The sequence below is a fragment of the Vitis riparia genome, chromosome 10 (assembly GCF_004353265.1).
Source record: "Vitis riparia cultivar Riparia Gloire de Montpellier isolate 1030 chromosome 10, EGFV_Vit.rip_1.0, whole genome shotgun sequence".
In the NCBI taxonomy this organism is placed as follows: domain Eukaryota; kingdom Viridiplantae; phylum Streptophyta; class Magnoliopsida; order Vitales; family Vitaceae; genus Vitis; species Vitis riparia.
In genome coordinates, this window is record NC_048440.1 from 5,751,003 (window position 1) to 5,760,486 (window position 9,484).

Here is a 9,484-nt window from a genome sequence, read left to right on the forward strand (position 1 = left end):
TTTAAAGGAATACAACTTACTGTTTAGTTCTATTTTTGAAATCGATCACTTAGAAGAGATTCAGTCATGCATTTGGTCAAATAAAGAATACATCCAATCAATTTGAACTAAGATTGTCAAATTTCTATTTAACACAGCCTCGTTGATCTACATACAACACACCTTGACTCCTCATTAATATGATATATTTTTCTTTTCTTTTCTTTTCTTTTTATTTTTTTTTTTAAAAAAAGTGGAGGTAATGTACACCATGATCAATTAATTTTTCTTTTTCTTTTCATTCATGGTTACCTTTGTTTCCACTTTGGGGGTGTTTCCAAATGTTGCAAGTGAGCAACATAATTTTAAGAGCATGGATCTTAGAAAAAAGTATAAGAGTTATGCTTAACCAAAGATTCAATATTTTATACAGACTCACTTCAGAAAACAACTAATGATCATAGTCAAACAAGGTATGTGGATAATAAGATTTAAGCATGACAACGAATCTTTCCAAAGCAATCAAAGTCTACTTTATGAGTTCAACTTAAGAAGTCTCCCTCTTAATCAAGTAAAAGATGTAGCCAATATTGAATTTCTCACAAACAAAGACATTTAATTATCAAGAATCAAATACATCAAAAGCGATTAACAAATATCTAAGATTCCATCCACATCAAATCTTGTATATATAGTATATTTCTTCAAATCAAAAACTGAAAACATTATGAATCATGCTAATATATCAAATAAATAAACAATAACCATATGCCCAAAACAAAATAAGGCCAAAGGAATAAAAAAATATAAACATTAAGCTCAACACCTTTGAAGCCTATACCTATGACGATCAATCGATTAAGCATATGCCCAAGGATTTCCTAAGATACTCAAACCTAAGAGAATCCAGGGGTTTGTTAAAAATATCTACCAATTGATGTTCAATGGGGACAAACTCTAAAGAAACAACCTTTTCTTCAACAAAATGCCTAATGAAATGATGATGGATTTCAAAGTTCTTAGTACGAGAATGAAGAACAGGATTCTTTGATATATTTATATCACTAAAGTTGTCATAGTGTATGCACATGGTTCCTTGCTCAACTCCATAGTCTTTAAGCATTTGCTTCATCCACAAGAGTTGCGTACAACAACTCCTAATAGCAATATACTTAACTTCAGCAGTAAATAAGGATATAGAGTTTAGTTTCTTACTAAGCCAAGCCACAAGACAATGACCAATAAAAAAAACAAACACCAGATGTGTTTTTTCTATCCTCAATATTTCTGGCCCAGTCAACATCGGAATATCCAACAATCACAAAAGAAGAGTTATAGGGATACCACAAACCATAATCAAGAGTCCAATTTATGTAACGAATAATTCTTTTAACAGACATTAAGTGTGACTCTTTGGGGTTTGCTTGATATCTAATGCAAGTTCCAACACTAAAAGATATGTCAGGACGACTCTTAGTGAGCTACAATAAGCTTCCTATCATACTTCTATAAAGCTTTTACTTAACATATTTTCCAAATGCGTCATTGCTAAGCTTAGTGGTGGTGTTCATAGGTGTCCTAGAGTGTTTAGAGGATTCTAGACCAAATTTATTCACACTTCCCTAGCATATTTGGATTAAGAAAGAAATATTTCATCTTTTAGTTGCCTAATTTGCAATCCTAGAAAAAGGGTTAATTCACCTACCATGCTCATTTCAAATTCAATCTTCATCTTTTCAGTAAAACTGAGAGCAAGGTCACAAGAGATAGCTTTATAAACAATATCAACATAAATCTGAGCCACTAACAACTCATCATTGGACCTATTTATAAACAAGGTTCTATCAACACCCCTTCTTTCAAACTTTTTCTCCAAAAGATAAGTTGTGAGCCTCTCATACCATGCTCTAGGAGCTTGCTTTAATCCATAAAGAGCTTTCTTCAACCTATAGACATGATTAGGGAATTTTGGATCCTCGAACCCCTTAGGTTGCTCAACATAAACCTCTTCACTCAAAATACCATTAAGAAAGGCACTCTTCCATTTGGTAAAGCTTAATCCTCAAGGAGCATGCAATTCCTAAAAGTATTCTGATTGATTATAATCTAGTTACAAGTACAAATGTCTCTTCATAATCAATCCCCTCTATTTGTGAGTATTCTTAGGCAACTAGTATAGCTTTGTTTCTCCCAATGACCCAATTTTCATCTTGCTTGTTCTTGAATATCCATTTTGTACCTATGACATGTTTATTGCTAAGCGTAGAGACTAAGTACCACACATTATTCCTAGTGAATTGATTTAACACTTTTTGAAGTGAGGTAGTCCAATATTCTTCTCAGAAAACTTCCTTCACATTCTTTGGCTCCAATTAGGAAGTATAGCATACAAGACCCATCTTATTTAATCTTGATTGTCTCCTAGTAATGACATGTTCATTCACATTACCTATTACATTTGAGATTGGGTTGTTCTTAGGCATTCTGGAGCTATGCTTATCCATTATTTCTTCAGGAGTGTCATCTAAAGGTACAACTTCATCATTGTTAGGGTCAATGTCTCTTTCAGGGATATCATTAAGGTTATCATTTGTAGTCTCCAAGTCTTTAGGGTAATCCCCAATTGATGCTTGGGTTAAAAATTGATTATCAATTATATCCTTATCATACCCAGTATCATTAATAACTACATTAGAAGATTCTTGGATGACTAGTGAATTTTGATTATAAACCCTATAGGCTTTACTAAAAGTAGAATAGCCTAGGGAGATACCTAAATCATATTTACAATCAAACTTTCGAAGGTTCTCCTCATCCCTAAGAATGTAGCATTCATTGCCAAAGGTCTTAAAATACTCAAGGTTAGGTTTTCTCCAAATATATAATTCATAAGATGTCTTCTTTGTTCTTGGTCTAAGAAAAATCCTATTGGCAATATAACAAGTAGTATTAATGGATTCTACCCTAAATTGCATAGGGCTATTATGCATGTGATTCATCACCCTAGCCATTTCTTATAACACTATATTCTTTCTTTTAGTTATTCCATTCTGTTAAGGAGATATAGAGGTTGAAAACTCATGTTTAATTCCTTATGACTCGCAAAAGAGGTCAACATCCACATTGTCAAACTCTCTCCCCCTATCACTCATAATCATTGCAATTGGATAGCCAATTTCTAGTTTTATTCTATTGAATAATGACTTCAAATGTTCTATGGCCTCTGATTTCTTCCTTAGAAAATTCACAAAGGAGTATCTTGAAAAATCATATATAACCACAAGGACATATCCCTTGTTACCTCTACTTTTAGTTTACATTAGACCCATATGATCCACGTGAAGAAGATCTAAAAGTCTAATGGTCCTTATCTCCTTAACCTTTTTGTGTGAACTCTTAGTTTGTTTTCCTTTCATGCACTCACCACAAATGGGTTTAAGTTCACCACTTAGTTTAAGGATACCTCTAATTTTTTTAGTATTTACTAAGTGCACAAGATCCCTATAGTTTATGTGACCTAGTCTTCTATGCTAAAGCTCAATAGGATCAAGCTTAGCCCTACTGCACATAAAAGGTGTTCTAGAGTTAGGTTTTATGGCATAACAATTATCAACTATCCTATGTCCTGTGATAACTACCTTTCTCTCTTTGTTAACTACCTCACATAAGTCTTGGTGAAAATTCATTTTATGGTCTTTGTCGCACATTTGACTAATGCTTAAGAGGTTTTCCTTGAGTCCTTCAACATAAAGTACTTCATCTAGTTTGGGACAACCAAGGATAACTATACTACCATTGTCTTTCACTTTAGCTAGGTTTCCATCTCTAAAAGTAACAACCTCTCCATCATAGTTTTCTAGAGAAGTGAAAGAGGACTTGTCTCCTTTCATGTACTGGAGCACCCACTATCAAGGTACCACTTACCAAAGATTTAGTTTTAAGAGCATTTAACACAACTTGATATTTGGACTTATCATTTCTCAACCAAATTTGTTTAGTCCTAGGAGGTGACTTGGAGGAACTAGATTGACTTCTAAGTTTTTTACTGGTTTTATTTTCCTTTTCGATTATTCAAGGTATTATTTTTAAGGGAATTAAAATCATTTATAAGTCTATTCATTTAAGTTTCAAAATTTTCTAGAAAACTAGTGTAGCATCTAAATTGAGAATGTCCAATTTTCTTACAATGTGTGCATAATGATGTCTTTTTAGGAGATTCCACTTGGTCAAGGGTATCATTCTTATCTTTGACAAACATAGTTTCTCCACTACAGGGAGTTTCATCTTTGTTGATATACCCAAAACCTCTTTTTATCACCATATGTTGTATTTATCAAGTATCACTTTAGTTCCAATGAGAAAATTTTCATTCACAGATGAAGAAGGCTTATTATTCTTGATTTCTTGAGTGAGGGCATTATTCTTCTCAAGGAGAGAATGATGCTCTAATTCAAGAAATCTAATTTTCTTAAGAAGATTAGTCTTTTCAGCATTAAGCACATCAATCTTATTTTTATGATATCAAGAACTTCATGATTTTTCTTATAACTCTTAATTAATCTTTCATGCTCAACAACAAGATTATCAAAGAATTTAGTCATTTGTTCGTCAATGAACTCATCATCATCGCTATCACCATCAAAATCATAATCATTCTCATGTTTCATAGATACAACAATAGTTAACATGTCATTAGAATCATACCTTGAATCTTCAGAAGTTGTGAAAGCACTATCTTCAGAATCTAAATCACTCCATGTTGTTTGCATAAACTTTTTTTATATATATATTTTTTGGCCTAGGACACTCTTGAGAATAGTGTCCCATACCTCCATAGTTAAAGCATTTAACTTTCTTACCTTTGGAGAAACCTTTTCCTTTCTCATTAGATAATTGTTCATTGGGTCTTTTTCCTTTTCCAGATTCTTGGTTCTTGTAGAATCTTTTGTTGAATCTCATGACCCTTAATCCTTTTAGCCATATGTGCCAATTCATCATGAGTTATATCATATAGCATTTCAATATCTTTTTCTTCATTCTCAGAAGCCTTAAAGACATAGTCTTTAGGCATATGGGAATTAGGTGGGGTCATTTCATTTGTTTGAATGGAACCTACAAGTTCATCAACTCTCATGGAATCAATGTCTTTGCTCTCCTCTATGGCAGTTACTTTAGGTCTAAATCTCTTTGGAAAATATCTCAATATTTTTCTAACTACCTTAGAATTAGGAATAGGTTCTCTAAGGTTAAATGGAGAATTTACAATATCACTCATTTCAGAATAAAAAGAATAAAAAGTTTGATTTTCATGAATCCAAATATTCTCAAACTTAGTAGCAAGCATTTGCAATTTAGAAATCTTTACAGTAGATGTACCTTCATGAGTGACTTGAAGAATATCCCATACTTCCTTTGCATGTTTGCAATTTGCTATCCTATGAAATTCATCCGAACAAACTCCATTAAAAATACTAAATAAGACCCTAACATTGGTTCACTACCTTTATTATTGGCTTTGTCTCATTCATGTTTAGGTTTAAGTTCTTCTATTGATTTTCCTTGAGCATCAAGGATTAATGGTGGTCCCTAACCATATTTAACTAAATTACATACCCTTTTTGCCTTGCATTTTTTTTAAAAAAACATCATTCATGCTTTCCAATAGGAATAGTTATTCCCATCAAAATAGGGTGGACTATTCAAATGAGCACCATTTTTTTATTGTTCCATATCAGACTTATAGGATTAATAAAAATTTTATTTTTATCCTATATGATTAATAAAAATTTGATTTTTTAAGCAATGTAAACAATAAAAATTGAATTTTTATTCAATAGGATAAAGAATCGATTTTTTATCATGCTTTGATACCAAATGAAAAATGGGTATTGATTAAATACCACTCAAATAATAATCGAAAGTCCAATACGGAATACATAGGAGGAGAGAGAAGGGGGGAGGGGGCGCTGTGAATAAGTGATGTTAAAATTTTAAAACAATATTGTTAATTATAATCATTTTTCTTATCCCAAGATATTATAGGGATAACTTGGATATTCAAATAGGATTTTACCCCAATTAAAAATCTAATTTTTATGGTTAATTAATATCCAAATATTAACAATATATGTTAAAATATGTTAAGGATAATAATAATCACTACCAAACTCAATAATAATCCCAATAAATCAATAATTGGTTATAGGTATAACCACCACAAATAACCAATCAATCCAATATATTCAATATCTTCAAGTAGAATATACACAGGAATAAATATTAACCTTTTAGAATAGCCTTGCAAAATATTAGGTTAAAATAAATTAACATATTCTAGGCAATTCAAATGTAATATCAAATAGATATGCAAAGAGGCACATGATTTTTCCGTGGAAAATCGCCATAAACTGTGGAGATAAAAAACCATGAGGTTTAAGACCTATAAATTGAAATCCACTATTCAAAATCAAGTCACACAGATTTACTTGGCCGCTTTACCCTAAAGACTTATTCTCTAATATTTACAACTTGATCTACGTCCACAACTCAACAACAACTTGTTACTCCTTAGTAGATCATTCGATTCCTCCAAATTTATAACAGTCTTCAACCAACAATTCAAATAATCAAATCCTTGAATGAGAGAATGGGAATTGTGTGGCAATAAGGCTTTCTTCACACGAAGTTCCTTTAAAGAGTAAAAAGTCTTTCAACAATCTCCAAGATCTCAATGATCTTTAAGCCCGAAACTCTAAGCTTGAAACTCTAAGCCCGAAACTTTAACCCTCAAAGGGTTACAAGGGAGGTATTTATAGGCAAAAGCCATAAGGATTTCGATATCTTAAATTTCCAAATTTGAGTTTAATTGAAATTTATTCAAAATACATTTCTAAACTTGGCAGGACTATCATGTCCGCTTGAGTGGACTTAGACCACTTGAGTGCTCTAATCGCTTGAGCGGTCCCTACTTTTTGAAAAAATATTTTAAAAATCTTTTAAAATAAAAAAAAAATGATACCATATATTTTATACCTCAAAAAATGATACCTTACCTTTTATACCTCAAATAAGTCTTATATGCCACAAGCCAAACCTTTTTAGGCATACCTATAACTTCCTAGTTAGACGAACAACAATATTTGATCTTCAATGAAGAGCAAATCATTATCTAAAAAGACTTCTATGGCTAAACATAAATTGGAACAAAATTGCCAACAATAGACAAGACTCAATGTCTTAACAATTTCCAAATAGAATTTGCATGAAAATCTTGAAAATATCTTCCAAATCTTAGCAGAGAAGGCATGAGTGTTTGCAAGCACTTAGCACCACTCAAGTAGTGGTTAACAAAATTCCAGAAAAAAGTATAATTCCTCTTTATACCTTATAGGAGCCTAACTTACAACAAACAAAACCTTCTTAAATGTGCTTGTGAATTCCTAGTTGGATGAACATCAACCCTTGATCTTCAATGGAGAGTAAGTCACCATCTAAAAATATTTCTAAGGCTAAAAATAAATTATAACAAAATTGTCAATATACAAATAAAACTAAATGTTTTAACAGTTTAAGAGAATTGTGGGTTTGTAATTCATAAGTGTGCATATGAGTGTTTTATTAAAAATTTAAGGTTGTATTAGATCTTATGAATGGTCTTTCTAGACTTAGATAATTAATTAATTGGAACCCATTATGGTTAATTAATTAATTAGGACCTAAGTGAGCTTTATTAAGTCACCCAATGCCAAGTTAGACTTAAGTCACTTAAGCCTAGAAGAAAGCCTGTATAAACCCTCTTAAGGGTTTTGGGTTTCACTTTTGCATCCATGTCTTTCAATCTTTAGAGAAAAACCTTAGCTTCCCTTTCTAGAGAAGAATGCCCTCTCTTGTGTTAGAGATCTGTGAAAGGAGTGATTCAATAGAAGATCATTAAGTCTACAAGATCTAGAATGTTGTTGTTATTACTTTATCATATTGGAATTAATCTAAGAACATCTAGGTTGCAAGATGCCCTTATCCTCTCTAAATCTATATTATTATGGTTTTTAATTATCATATGTTCCATTATGATTAGATGTGGAGAAATCTAGGACTAGTTAGCATGCACCCTATATGATCCAAGGCTAAGAAACAGAATAATCCGAGTTTCCCTACAAAGAATACGACAATAATAACAATGTTGGCTACAAAGGGAGACTTTGAGACTCGATGAGAATAATATTTTAAAGTATTTTTTTTATTATGACTATGCATGATAGAAGACTTTCAAGCTACTTTGTTAAAGTGGAGACCATCATAAAAAAAATGGAGGAATAAAAAAAAAAAAGCACGTATGCAAAGACATAACATCCAAAGTACATATGACTTTAATTTCTAAGCCTATTATCCAAAAGTCTATTACAAAGTTGTAACCCACTACTTGACAAAAAAAGACTATATTAGTAATGATGCAAAGATCTAAAGTAGCAACTCTATTTGTCCTAACCTTTGTGAGGACTTCCATTTTTTCTTGAAAGTCCTTCTATCGCCTTTTACCCATTATCTTCTTCCCTATCAAGGAAATATGTCATTATCCAGTAGAGTCATTATTTATAGGTTGTTGAAGAACTTGCATATTGTTATTATCATAACGAATCCTAGGACCAATAGACTCTAATACCATTTTTGTTATTCTTTTGAAGTTTCAAAACCCACCTAGGTTGTTTGCCACATTTCCCCCTAATATCGAAGTCTATTCAATAGTTTAGTGAGTTAAGCATTCAATAATTCACAAGTTATAACTAAAAACTTCTATAGCCCCAATTCTAAAATTGTGAGTTACCATTCATTGTGCTCTAATAAAATTCAATAGACTTGATTCTAATAAATTTTAACATACCTAATCCACCATTTCAAAGTATATTGAAGCTTTGATCTCTTGATAACCAAATCTAATATATTATATTTTCCTCTCATTTCTCGATGACAAAATGAATCTAATCTAACTTGCAAAATATCAAAATTTCAATATAAAAGTCCATCAATCCATTGCATTCCTCAATAAAAAATGAGCTCAAACAACACAAAAAAAAAAATAAAATTGAAAAAGATTATAATTCATCGAAATGCAAGATTGTTGCCACAATCACAAACCTTCACTTTCTTTATTGAATCGATGAAATCTCTACTACATAAGATATATAAAATGAGCATAAGCCAAAATCCAAAACCAAAAAAATAAAATAAAAAAGAAAACTCATAAGCCCAAGCAAAGAGAGGCCTCAAAAAATAAAGAAATCCCCTTGAAAGAAAAGAAAAAGGAAGAAATCATGACAAAGAAAACATAAGAGAGGTCTCTTCTTATTGTTTATCTCTCGATTGTTTCTATCTCAATGCAAATAGCGTTGAAAAATATCACCTCTCTTTAAAAGAAGTCCTCTTTGATTTCTTTTTTCCTCTTAATTTTAAAAACAACAAAAAGCAACGTGAGGTTGTTTCCCTAAAATTGTTTCTATAATCTTACTTT